This window comes from Muscardinus avellanarius (genome assembly GCF_963383645.1).
Source record: "Muscardinus avellanarius genome assembly, chromosome: 9".
Lineage (NCBI taxonomy): Eukaryota > Metazoa > Chordata > Mammalia > Rodentia > Gliridae > Muscardinus > Muscardinus avellanarius.
Genome location: NC_137795.1, coordinates 37518267 through 37528121, shown reverse-complemented (window position 1 = coordinate 37528121; position 9855 = coordinate 37518267). Strand labels below are relative to the sequence as shown.

At 40.2% G+C, this 9855-nt stretch overlaps 1 pseudogene across 1 annotated transcript; it reads right to left on the bottom strand.

Annotated features, from left to right (window-relative positions):
• Positions 1–7311: 7311 nt before the first annotated feature.
• LOC308267346 (mRNA turnover protein 4 homolog) lies at positions 7312–8469 on the bottom strand (annotated as a pseudogene). The gene is made up of 2 exons: positions 8219–8469; positions 7312–7794 (listed from the first exon to the last, which is right to left on the bottom strand). The product of its transcript is annotated as an mRNA turnover protein 4 homolog (transcript).
• Between the last annotated feature and the right edge of the window lie 1386 nt (positions 8470–9855).

Below are 9855 nucleotides of genomic sequence, written 5' to 3'. Positions count from 1 at the left end.
AAAAACAACTCAATACTTCACCAAGCTCAGTGGGCAGGTTAGACTCCTTGCGCAGTGTGAGCAGTTTATATTCCTTTTCTCTCACCCATCACTATTGGTGAAGTCTCGTAAATGCTCTTGCTATCCAATCTAAGTACAGAGGTAAAACAAAGAACACAATTATTTTCACTTCCTCTATCCCACAGGCAAAGTTTTGATATATCTTATGCCAGAGTTAAAATGATTGAGTTCTCTTGATGAAAAAGCATCTCATAAGAGCCCATAATATATCTGGGAAAAGCAATCCAGGTCTAAAACACCCAGTCAACATGACCTAGGATAATTCCCCAAATGACCTTAAAGGCTTTGATCTTTAGCTTCTAAATGACAGAGACAGGAGACATCAATAGATGGGTTGGTGCCTTTCCTGGGTCACATGCTTAAGAAAAGTCTTGTCCTCAATTGCCCAGCTCAGCTCATTTATATCTGCTTTTTTCATGTCTTCACACATAGAAATTTGGAATTTTATTGTGCTCTTGTGTGTTCATCCAACTGTAGCATAAATGTTCAATAAATTTTAAAATTTTATTAATGTTCATCTTGTAATTGTCATATTTAAGCAACTTAAAATTTTTCTTAGTTATGAAGTACCAATCCAAATAGAACAAAATGGGGAGATAGAGTTGGAGGGTGAGTTTAAGAAAATTTCTAGAGCTGTGTGGTATGTTCATTTCTGCCACTAAAGATCCCTCTGTATATCTAAACGACTCCTGTCATTTAACGTTGGACACATGCTGACTAGCCTAAGGTGAATATGGCAAACTAGTTCAATAAAAAAAAAGTCCACTCAAGCTTCATCACTGTGTTAACTCTACCCAAATTCTCCATTTGTGTTTTCCAAGAAGCTAATCAATTTTCACCAGTCTCTATCCTTTAATCCCAAATTCAACTTCCTGGATGAAAAACCTTTAATTTCACTTGCTATGTAATTTAATTTTGTGTAATTAAATCTTTAATCCTTTTTTTTTTTTTTGGTGGTATTGGGGTTACTGTAAACCCTTCTACCTCTGGGCTATACTCCCAGACCTTTTTTATATTTTAAAAACAGGGTCTCTTAAGCCAGTGAGGATGTCTTCAAACCTGCATGATCCTCCTGTCTCCGCCTCCCAAGCATGGGGATTACAAGTGTGTGCCACCACACCTGTCTAATCCATTCTTTATCGAGAATATTTTAATCACTGAAAACAAAAATGATAATAAGTTATAATAAAAAAATCAACCTTATACCTCCCCTCTTTGCATCTGATGATTATGTTAAATATCATTAGAAAACATATCTTATATTGTCCATCATCCCATATCTTATCAATAGAACTTTCATGGAACTTTTTAGAACTAAATGACACAGTCATTTATTTATAATTTTTCTCTAGCTGGACCTATTAGTTTTAGGGTCCCAACACTCAGAAAAGCTTCCTAGTCAGTCATCAAAAATACAAACAATAATAAACGCTGGTGAGGATGTAGAAGAAAAGGAACTCATACACTGTTTTTAGATTTGTGAATTAGTACAGCCACTTTGGAGACCAGTGCTATTGTTTATATATATAATGTCCTCTGAAAGCCCTCATATAGTTGAGAGTTGATATAACTAAATTGTAATGGTTTCAATCTCATCAATGGCTAAATTCATTTGGATGTAAGATGGGGTGGGGCTGGAGGAGTGTACCTTGGGGAATTATGCCTGTGTCCTTGAATTCCCTTGCTTACACTGTCTAGCTTTCAGTCTCCATGCTGTGAGAGCAAGGTTCTTCCACTCACGCTCTCTGCCTCCCACATCCGTATCCTAAGACCCACAAACTTCACCCAGCTTCACTTGGACTGATCCTCTGAAATCTTAATAATCATGAGCCAATAAATCTTTCTGCCTCTAAGTTGTGGTTGACAGATGTTTTGGATTATAGCAGTGAGAATTCTTACTGAAATAATCAGTATGGCAGTTTCTCAAGAGTACAAATGGAACTACCATATGACCCAGCTATTCACCCAGTATCTTCCCACAAGAATTAAAATTAGGATACTATACTGATACATGCATAACTGTGTTTAAATCATAACATAATTCACAATAGCCAAGTTATGGAAGCAACCTAGGTGTCTGTCCATCAAAGATAAATGGATCAAAATGTACACAACGGAGAATATAATTATGTGATTTACAGGAAAATGAGTAGAATTACAGAACATTTTTCTAAGTGACAGCATTGAGTCTCAGTCTAGGGTCATGTGTTTTCTATCATATGTGAAATCTAAGCATAAAATATAAAAGAAATGGGACTTCATGAAAATGAGGGAAAAGACCAGTAGAATAGTAGAAAAGAATCAGAGGAGGGAAGAAAGGGTGGAGAAAAAAAGGCTTAGGGGAGAAAGGAAATGGACAAAATACTGGTATTTTCATATATGAAGGTATCGTAGTGATACCAATCGCACTAGCATGAGGTCATGAGAACAGGGTGGAACGTATAGGGAAATTCACCAAGTGATATGTGCATATATGAAGTATCACCCTGAATCTCATTATGATGTATAGTTACAATACAACAAGAAAAAAGAAGGAAAGAAAGGAAGAAAGGAAGAAAGGAAGGAAGGAAGGAAGGAAGAAAGAAAGAAAGAAAGAAAGAAAGAAAGAAAGAAAGAAGAAAAGAAGGAAATAAAAAGGGAAGAAAAGCTGGCTGGGAGTGTACTATAGCTGATGATCCCCAGAAAACAGCCCATCCTAGGTATTACTTCAGATTTACATGATTTGCTGGGCTAAAGCACTGGAAGTCATCTTCCTTGGAGGAAAAAGGGATGGTAATAGAGCATAGCTTTTCCAGCCAGTCGTTTCCTATCTTATGATGATGCACTCTCAGCACATTTTAGAGCTATTGAGAACCACAAATGAAAAAGGAGGAAGAACTGGTTAGGTCCAAGGTCAACCAGAAAATTATCCTGTATCCACCATGTATAACAGAATATGATTAATTTGATTTACTTCTTTGTGAAAGTAGATCCAGTTTTTTCATGTTGTAAATTTTACTCTGGATGGTACTTATAATTCATATTACAGATTCCTATGACTGAATAAAATTAGTATCAGTAGCTAATCTGGCAAATTCTGTTATTAAAACTGTAAACCTTCCCTACACATTCCCTAGAAACATCACCAATACCTGAATTACTACCACATTTCCAAGAATGCATTTTTCATACTTTCCATCTTTTAAAATTGTATCTAAGTACATGCATTTTGTGTGGCCAGCCTCAGTCACTTTCCTGAATTGTAGAATTTAGCCAATGAGTTTATTTGTTTCACATCTCCACGTTTTTTTTTTATCATGGTGTGTGTGTGTAAGGTAAGTTTCTATTCCTGACTCAATGACCAGTTAGTGTATTTTCCTTCCCACTAACCCAAAGCAAAGTAATTTACTCTATTTTTAGTCTTTATTTCTATAACAGCCAGTTTTAGTCATTTATTTATATAATTAAGTGGGTGAAGCATCTCCCCTAATATAGTATAGTATAAACTCTGAGAACCAGAAACTAGTATAATTTAGCACTGTATTTTGGGCTTCTAGACTAGTGCATAGCACAGATGGAAAGATTCATTAAATGTTTGTTAAAAATGAATAGATGCTCTACCCTGAAACCACTTGAGAATCCGGTAATTCTTGACTCAGAAAAACACCTGGTTTGGAGATTGAATGTTAGCAATCCATGGTAAGCTGAAGGGTTGAGACTAAATTTCTCAGAATTTATCCCTAACTTGATGAATATGCATATTCAGCCTGTGCTAACCTACCCTGCCAACCCTTCCTCTGGTCCTACTTTGCAGGATTTTCCTGTCCCAGTGGGATCAAGAATATAGGTTTGTGCAAAGAGTAAACAAATTAAATCCTTTCCAGAATCTAGCACAGAGTTCTGAATAAATATTTGACAGTTTAATTATATCCCCATAGGGTTATCAAAATTTCTAACAGTCCTTGATATATGACAGGCAGAACAGCAAAAGAATGCAAAGGGACATTTAGATGTTACGCAACCATACTTTTCTTCAAAACTGTTATATTATATAAAACATACCACTTTTTAAAAAATACCAGTTTTATAAAAGATACATAAGAAAATATCTTTCTCCTGTGAATAAATAATATAAATAACAGTTGTGATTCAGTTCTAAACTGGACTCAGATTCTATTGGCCATTAGTTAAGTACTATTACTAGGTAATAAACCATGGACTAAACCTAAGTCAAAGCTAAACAATGAGCTTATCCCACCTACTGAGGTTTACTGGTGGCCAACAGGATTTGAATTCCATTTGGAATTTTACAATTTATTTATCCCCAAAGTGTCATAATTCAAAATAAACACTTAAAATATTTTAATCAACTTACACTTGTTCCCTGCACCAATCCCCACCACTAGTGAACATTTTAGTGACCTTTGTGGATCAAAACCTGAGTCTACTAAGGAAATGTTTAATATGATAAAACACAGAATGATGAAACTTATGCCAGGAGTTTATCTGTTATTGTATGTTATATTAAAGTATAAAAAACTTTAAGAAGTTGATTAAAATATTTTGTGTAAATTGTCCCCACTAATGAATAAGCTTATTTTTATGCATTTATTTACAGTGTTTTACTATTTTTTCCCTAAAGCAACAAAACATGCTCTTCCTTTACTAGGTTCAATAAGCAGCTTTTCAGATACAACAGTTGAGCTCATTTTAACATTTTTAAAAGTTTATATTATTTCTCTTACTTTGCTTCCTTTAGTATTACAAACCTCACTGATATGGACTAGAAAATATTTCATTTATAAACACCTTTTTGTGTCTCCTGCACAAAATATAGAAGACAATTGATGTGGCTAACCAGAAGGTTTGCTATCCCCCAGGACTAAATAAAGAGAACATTAACAAAGAGCCTGCTAGGACTTGACAAGCCTATGACAGTGAGTCTTTCCTGTTGATTCATGTGGCAGCTCAAAACTCAATAAAAGATGCCGAGTATATCTTTCTACTACATCTGAAGTTCTGAGTGGAAAGCCCAAAGTCTCAGCATACAAGTCGAATTCTTGTTATTCCTGTTACGGAGAGGGCATGGAAAAGGATATGGAGTGATGAAAAGACAATTGTGCAAACGTTTTACCCAGGAACAATGTTTAGTTTTTTAGGCAATGGACCATGTAACTGAAATGTGAATAGAAAAAAAAATGCAAAGAGTAAGTGTCAAGACATATAAAAAGCACAACATAGAAAAGAACAGTAAGGTAATCTTTTTAAGAATGAAGAAATTATGATTATAATAGTATGATTTCAGTCAACATTTTAAAATAAAAAATTTTATTATAAATAAGTTAGTTTAAATATATATTTTTTGTATGGGGGAAAGGGTTTATTTGGTATTTCTGTGATTCCTTCTTTTCTTTCTGTGGGATATCTCTTTGGCCCAGCACTTCTGGGTGGTAATCCTGTTGTTCTTAGAAAAGTTACTGACATGCCAGGTTACAAGCATTCTTACCATGGCCCTCGTTGGTATGAATCTCCCAGTTTTACATGGGGAGACAGGTTCAGAGATGCGGTTTCACTTGATTAAGGTCCCACAGGTTCCCATGGCAGGCAGGGAATAAGCATGACTTTGACTCTGAGACCTACGTTGTCTTCGCCATTCGCAACGATTGGGTCCCTGCCTGCCCACCCTGGAGACAGAACCCTACATACCCTGCGCGTGTAGCTGGGCTTCCTTCTTTCTGTCCCTGTTTTAGACCTTTATCTCGAAGATAGGCAGTCTCTGGTAATGACTCCCCATTAGCAAACATCTGTAAAGTGGCAGACCTGGAGCAAAGTCCTTTAACAAATCTGTAATTCCTACAACTGCCCTGTAAAGGCAGTGGGACCCGAGAGGTCAGGTGTTCAGCCCAGGATTGTGTTATCTACTCTGCTGGCCAGAGCCAGTGAGACGGTGGAGCACAGCTTGCAGAGCCAAGTGGCTATGACTGTTTGGAGGCCATCTAAATCCTTGCTGAACTAACAAGAGGCATAAATCAATCTAACAGATCTCTAATCATGACAGTGGTGGGCAGGGAAGGGCATGGGACCAGAGCCCCTGGGCAGCAGAGGGGTGTTGAAGTCTGGCCGTCTCCCTTGAAGGGCGCCCACGGAGATGCGGTTATCCTGGGCATGTCCAGCCTGCAGCAGCTAGAGCAGAACTTGGCGGTGGTTGAGGAAGGGCCCCTGGCACTGGCTGTCGTGGACGCTTATGATCAGGCCTGGCACCTCACTGTTCACGAATGTCCCAGCTACTTCCGCCAGGTGCCCACGTGGCTGAAGTCATTGGTCAACTCTTTACTCCCTCACCTGCCCACCATGCCTTAAGCTGCCCTGGCATCTTTCCTGTCTTGGTCATGAGTTGTCCTAGGTTCCCACCCTGCTGCTCTGTGGCCTTCAGGATGAGGAAAGGCTGAGGCTGTGTACCACCCCAGCACTCCCTGTGTGCATGATGGAAACCGTAATAAAGAAGCACTTGGCCTGGCTGCGGCCAGGCCTGGCGTGAACCACAGACTCGTCTCCTCTTCTGCTCACCACCTGGTTTTCACCGGCTCCATGGGACCAGGGGAAAGGGTTGGGGTCACCAGTTGGAGCTCCAGACTGCAAAGTTAGAGGAGGGTCTCAGGAGCAAGCTGCTCTTGCAAGAGTTTCCTCATTGTTTGTCCTGAGCAATTTGTATAATACCATCCCACTGTAGCCACCAAGAATAAAACCTCCCAGGCCCCCGTGGGTCACTCCAAACACTTGATCTAAACCCAACAGAGCTTTACTTTTGTCTTAGGAAAGCCCCTGGCTGTTCACCGGCCCTCAGTTGGTTGGGATAGGTGTGTGTATATGGAGGAGTGGGGCGGGCCACCAATGTCCAGAGAAAAAGCTCAGGTCTGGGTTTGCTCTTGGCTGTCCCAGAACTGCTGAGCTGCTCTGCCATCGGGCAGCACAGGAGCCAGTGCTGCACCAGTCAACTAAGTGAACAGAGGGAATCCTGGGAATCCAAACAGATGCATGTACTCAAAGGCCTTTTTTATTTTTTTTTTAAGAAAAATCTCTATGCCGTCTGGTGGGGGACCTCCCCAGAGACAATTTTATTCTTTATGGAAATAGTTTTCATCACCTACCCTTGTCTGCATCAACAGCAAAATAAATAGCTGTTCCCTCTAGGGAAAGCAATAGTCCTACATGGTCCAATGGAGACCTGGAATATGCTGGAAGGCCTTCAGTCCAAGTCCAAGTCAGTCCAAGTCAGTCATCCTTGTTGTCTTCCTTAGACTCTTCAGCAGACTTGGATGCACTCTCTGATGAGTCATTTCCCATTCGCTGGAACCTTCCCGACTGTGAGTCCCACATGTATTTGATGGTCACCCTGAACTCATCTCCTGCCCAAAAAGCTTCAAGATGCGGGCCTGCTCTGGGGTCAGTACATCACCCTCCTTGCATACCTCGTAGGCAGAGAGTAGGGTTACCACACCTCTCTTGAGGGAGTGGGCAGACCCAGTTGCCTCAGCTATGGCTCCATGCAGTGGGGAAACTGTTCCAAGGGCCCCAAATCCAGGCTCATGGTGAAAGTTGCTTTGTTACCAGCCCAGGCAAAGTCCATTTCTGTGAATTTTTGTGAACCACTCATTCACCTCCTACTTTGTGCAGTTGGTAAAAAGGAGACCAACTTCACCTCTCAACTTCTTGCTGACCAGATGCAGGTTGTCCTTTTTTTTTTTTTTTCCAGATCTGGGGGTAGAACCCAGGGGCATTCGACCTCCACGCTACACTCCCTGCCCTATTTTGTATTCTTTTTTTTTATTTTTTATTTTTTTGTGTGGTACTGGGGTTCCTGGAAGTTCTTCTTCCTCTGGGCTACACTCCCAGACCTATTTTTTATATTTTGATTTGGAAACAGGGTCTCTTAAGCCAGCATGGCTGGCTTCGAACCAGCACGATCCTCCTGTCTCCGCCTCCCAAGCATGGGGATTACAAGCGTGCACCACCACGCCCAGCTTGTATTCTTTATTTTGAAACAGGGTCTCGCTAAATTGCAGAGGGCTCACTAAGTAGCTGAGGCTTTCTGCGAACCGTGATCCTCTGGTCTCAGCCTCCCGAATGCTGGGATTACAAGCGTGCGCGACCATGCCCAGCTTGCAGGTTGTCTTTGTACTCATCAGATGGGCTTCAACCCAAGGCCACCATCATCACTTTGTTTTTGCCAAAGAACTTCGGGCTGTGTTTCCAGGCATTCCTGAGGTCCCTCAGCTTGCTGTTCCTCATATTGGCCACAGAGAAAATGAAGAGGTACTTGTGCATTTCCACACATTTCCGAAGCTCTTCTATCAGGTTCTGTTTCAGTTTCATGCCTTTCTTGGCAGTTTTGGTTAAGGAAACTTTCTTGCCGCGTTTGGATTTGGGCATCGCACTGGAGCCACCAGTTTAAATATTTTTAAAGACCTGATGGTATTTCATAGATAACCATGGTAGTTTGTATGTCTATTTGGATTGTGGCAATTATCATGCCTTTTTCAAAATCAGTAGATGTGGAGAAAGTGTAAATATCCAAGAAAGTGAAGAAAAAGGCCCAAGAAAAGCATTGGCAAGAATGAAAGGATAAACAGGTTTGCTGCTGCCGCTGCTACTGCCATTGTGACTGCTGCAGTATGCCACAAACTCTCCAAAAAGAGAGCCATATGGGTCAGCCTTTCATAAAGGAGCAAGTTATAGCCCAGATACTAAAACTTCAATAAGCTACACAGCGAAAGCAACTGCTTTGAACTAGCTGCTAAGTTCAAGTATTTCAGCACTCTTATCTGGAAAAGTCTTGTCTCTAGTAGATGGAGAGAGCAACAGAGAAATAACTAATCCAAATTCAATTAAAATAGTAGCTATACTAGCAGTAGCTATCATTAGCCGTCCCCTTGCCACCTAGAAGGTACTAAGCTAATTAATCTCTTTGTGTAATTTCTCTTTATCAGTCTTCACACTATTGTCATTACAAGACAGGCAACTGTTAATTGCATTTTACAGGTGAGGAAACTGAGGCTCAGAAAATGGAGTAATTTAGGGTAATTTACACACTGGGTGTTAGAACAAGACTACTATGATACCATATCTGCCTGACTTCAAGTCTGCTCTTATTTATTTTTATGATACTGGTGATTGAACCCAGGGACCTTATACCACTACAACTCCAACATTATTCTATTTTTTTAAAATAAAGTCTCTCTAAGGAGATGAGGGTCTCACTAAATTGAGGAGGTTGGCTTGTAACTTGCAATCCTCCTGTCTCAGCCTCCCAAGTACTGGAAATTACAGGCATGTACCACCATGCCCAGCTAGTCTGTGTTCTTAAATATTATGCTATAATGAACAAGAAGAAAAGATGTTGTTTAGTGTGTGTGTCTATGTGTGTGTGTGGTACTGGGGTAGAACCCAGGGGCTTTTCTACTTCTGGGCTATACTCCCAGACTTTTTTAAACTTTATTTGGAAACAGCATCTCATTAAGTTGCTGAAAGCCTCAGTAGCTGAGGCTGGCTTCAAACCTGCGCAATTCTCCTGTCTCAGCCTCCCAAGCGCTGGGATTATAAGCATGTGTGCCACCCTGCCTGGCAGAAAAAGATGTCTAATAGTAAAAAATATAAGGAGCTCTTATGGGGGGAAATAGCAATATATTTCTAGATTTTTTTGTCAAGGGACACAAATAGCATTGTCTTACAGTGTGGAAAGGAAAATGGAGCTAGATAAGAGTATCCAATAGGCATAATTCTGTTTTTATGTCTAAAATACAAGGAACAGTGGTCTAC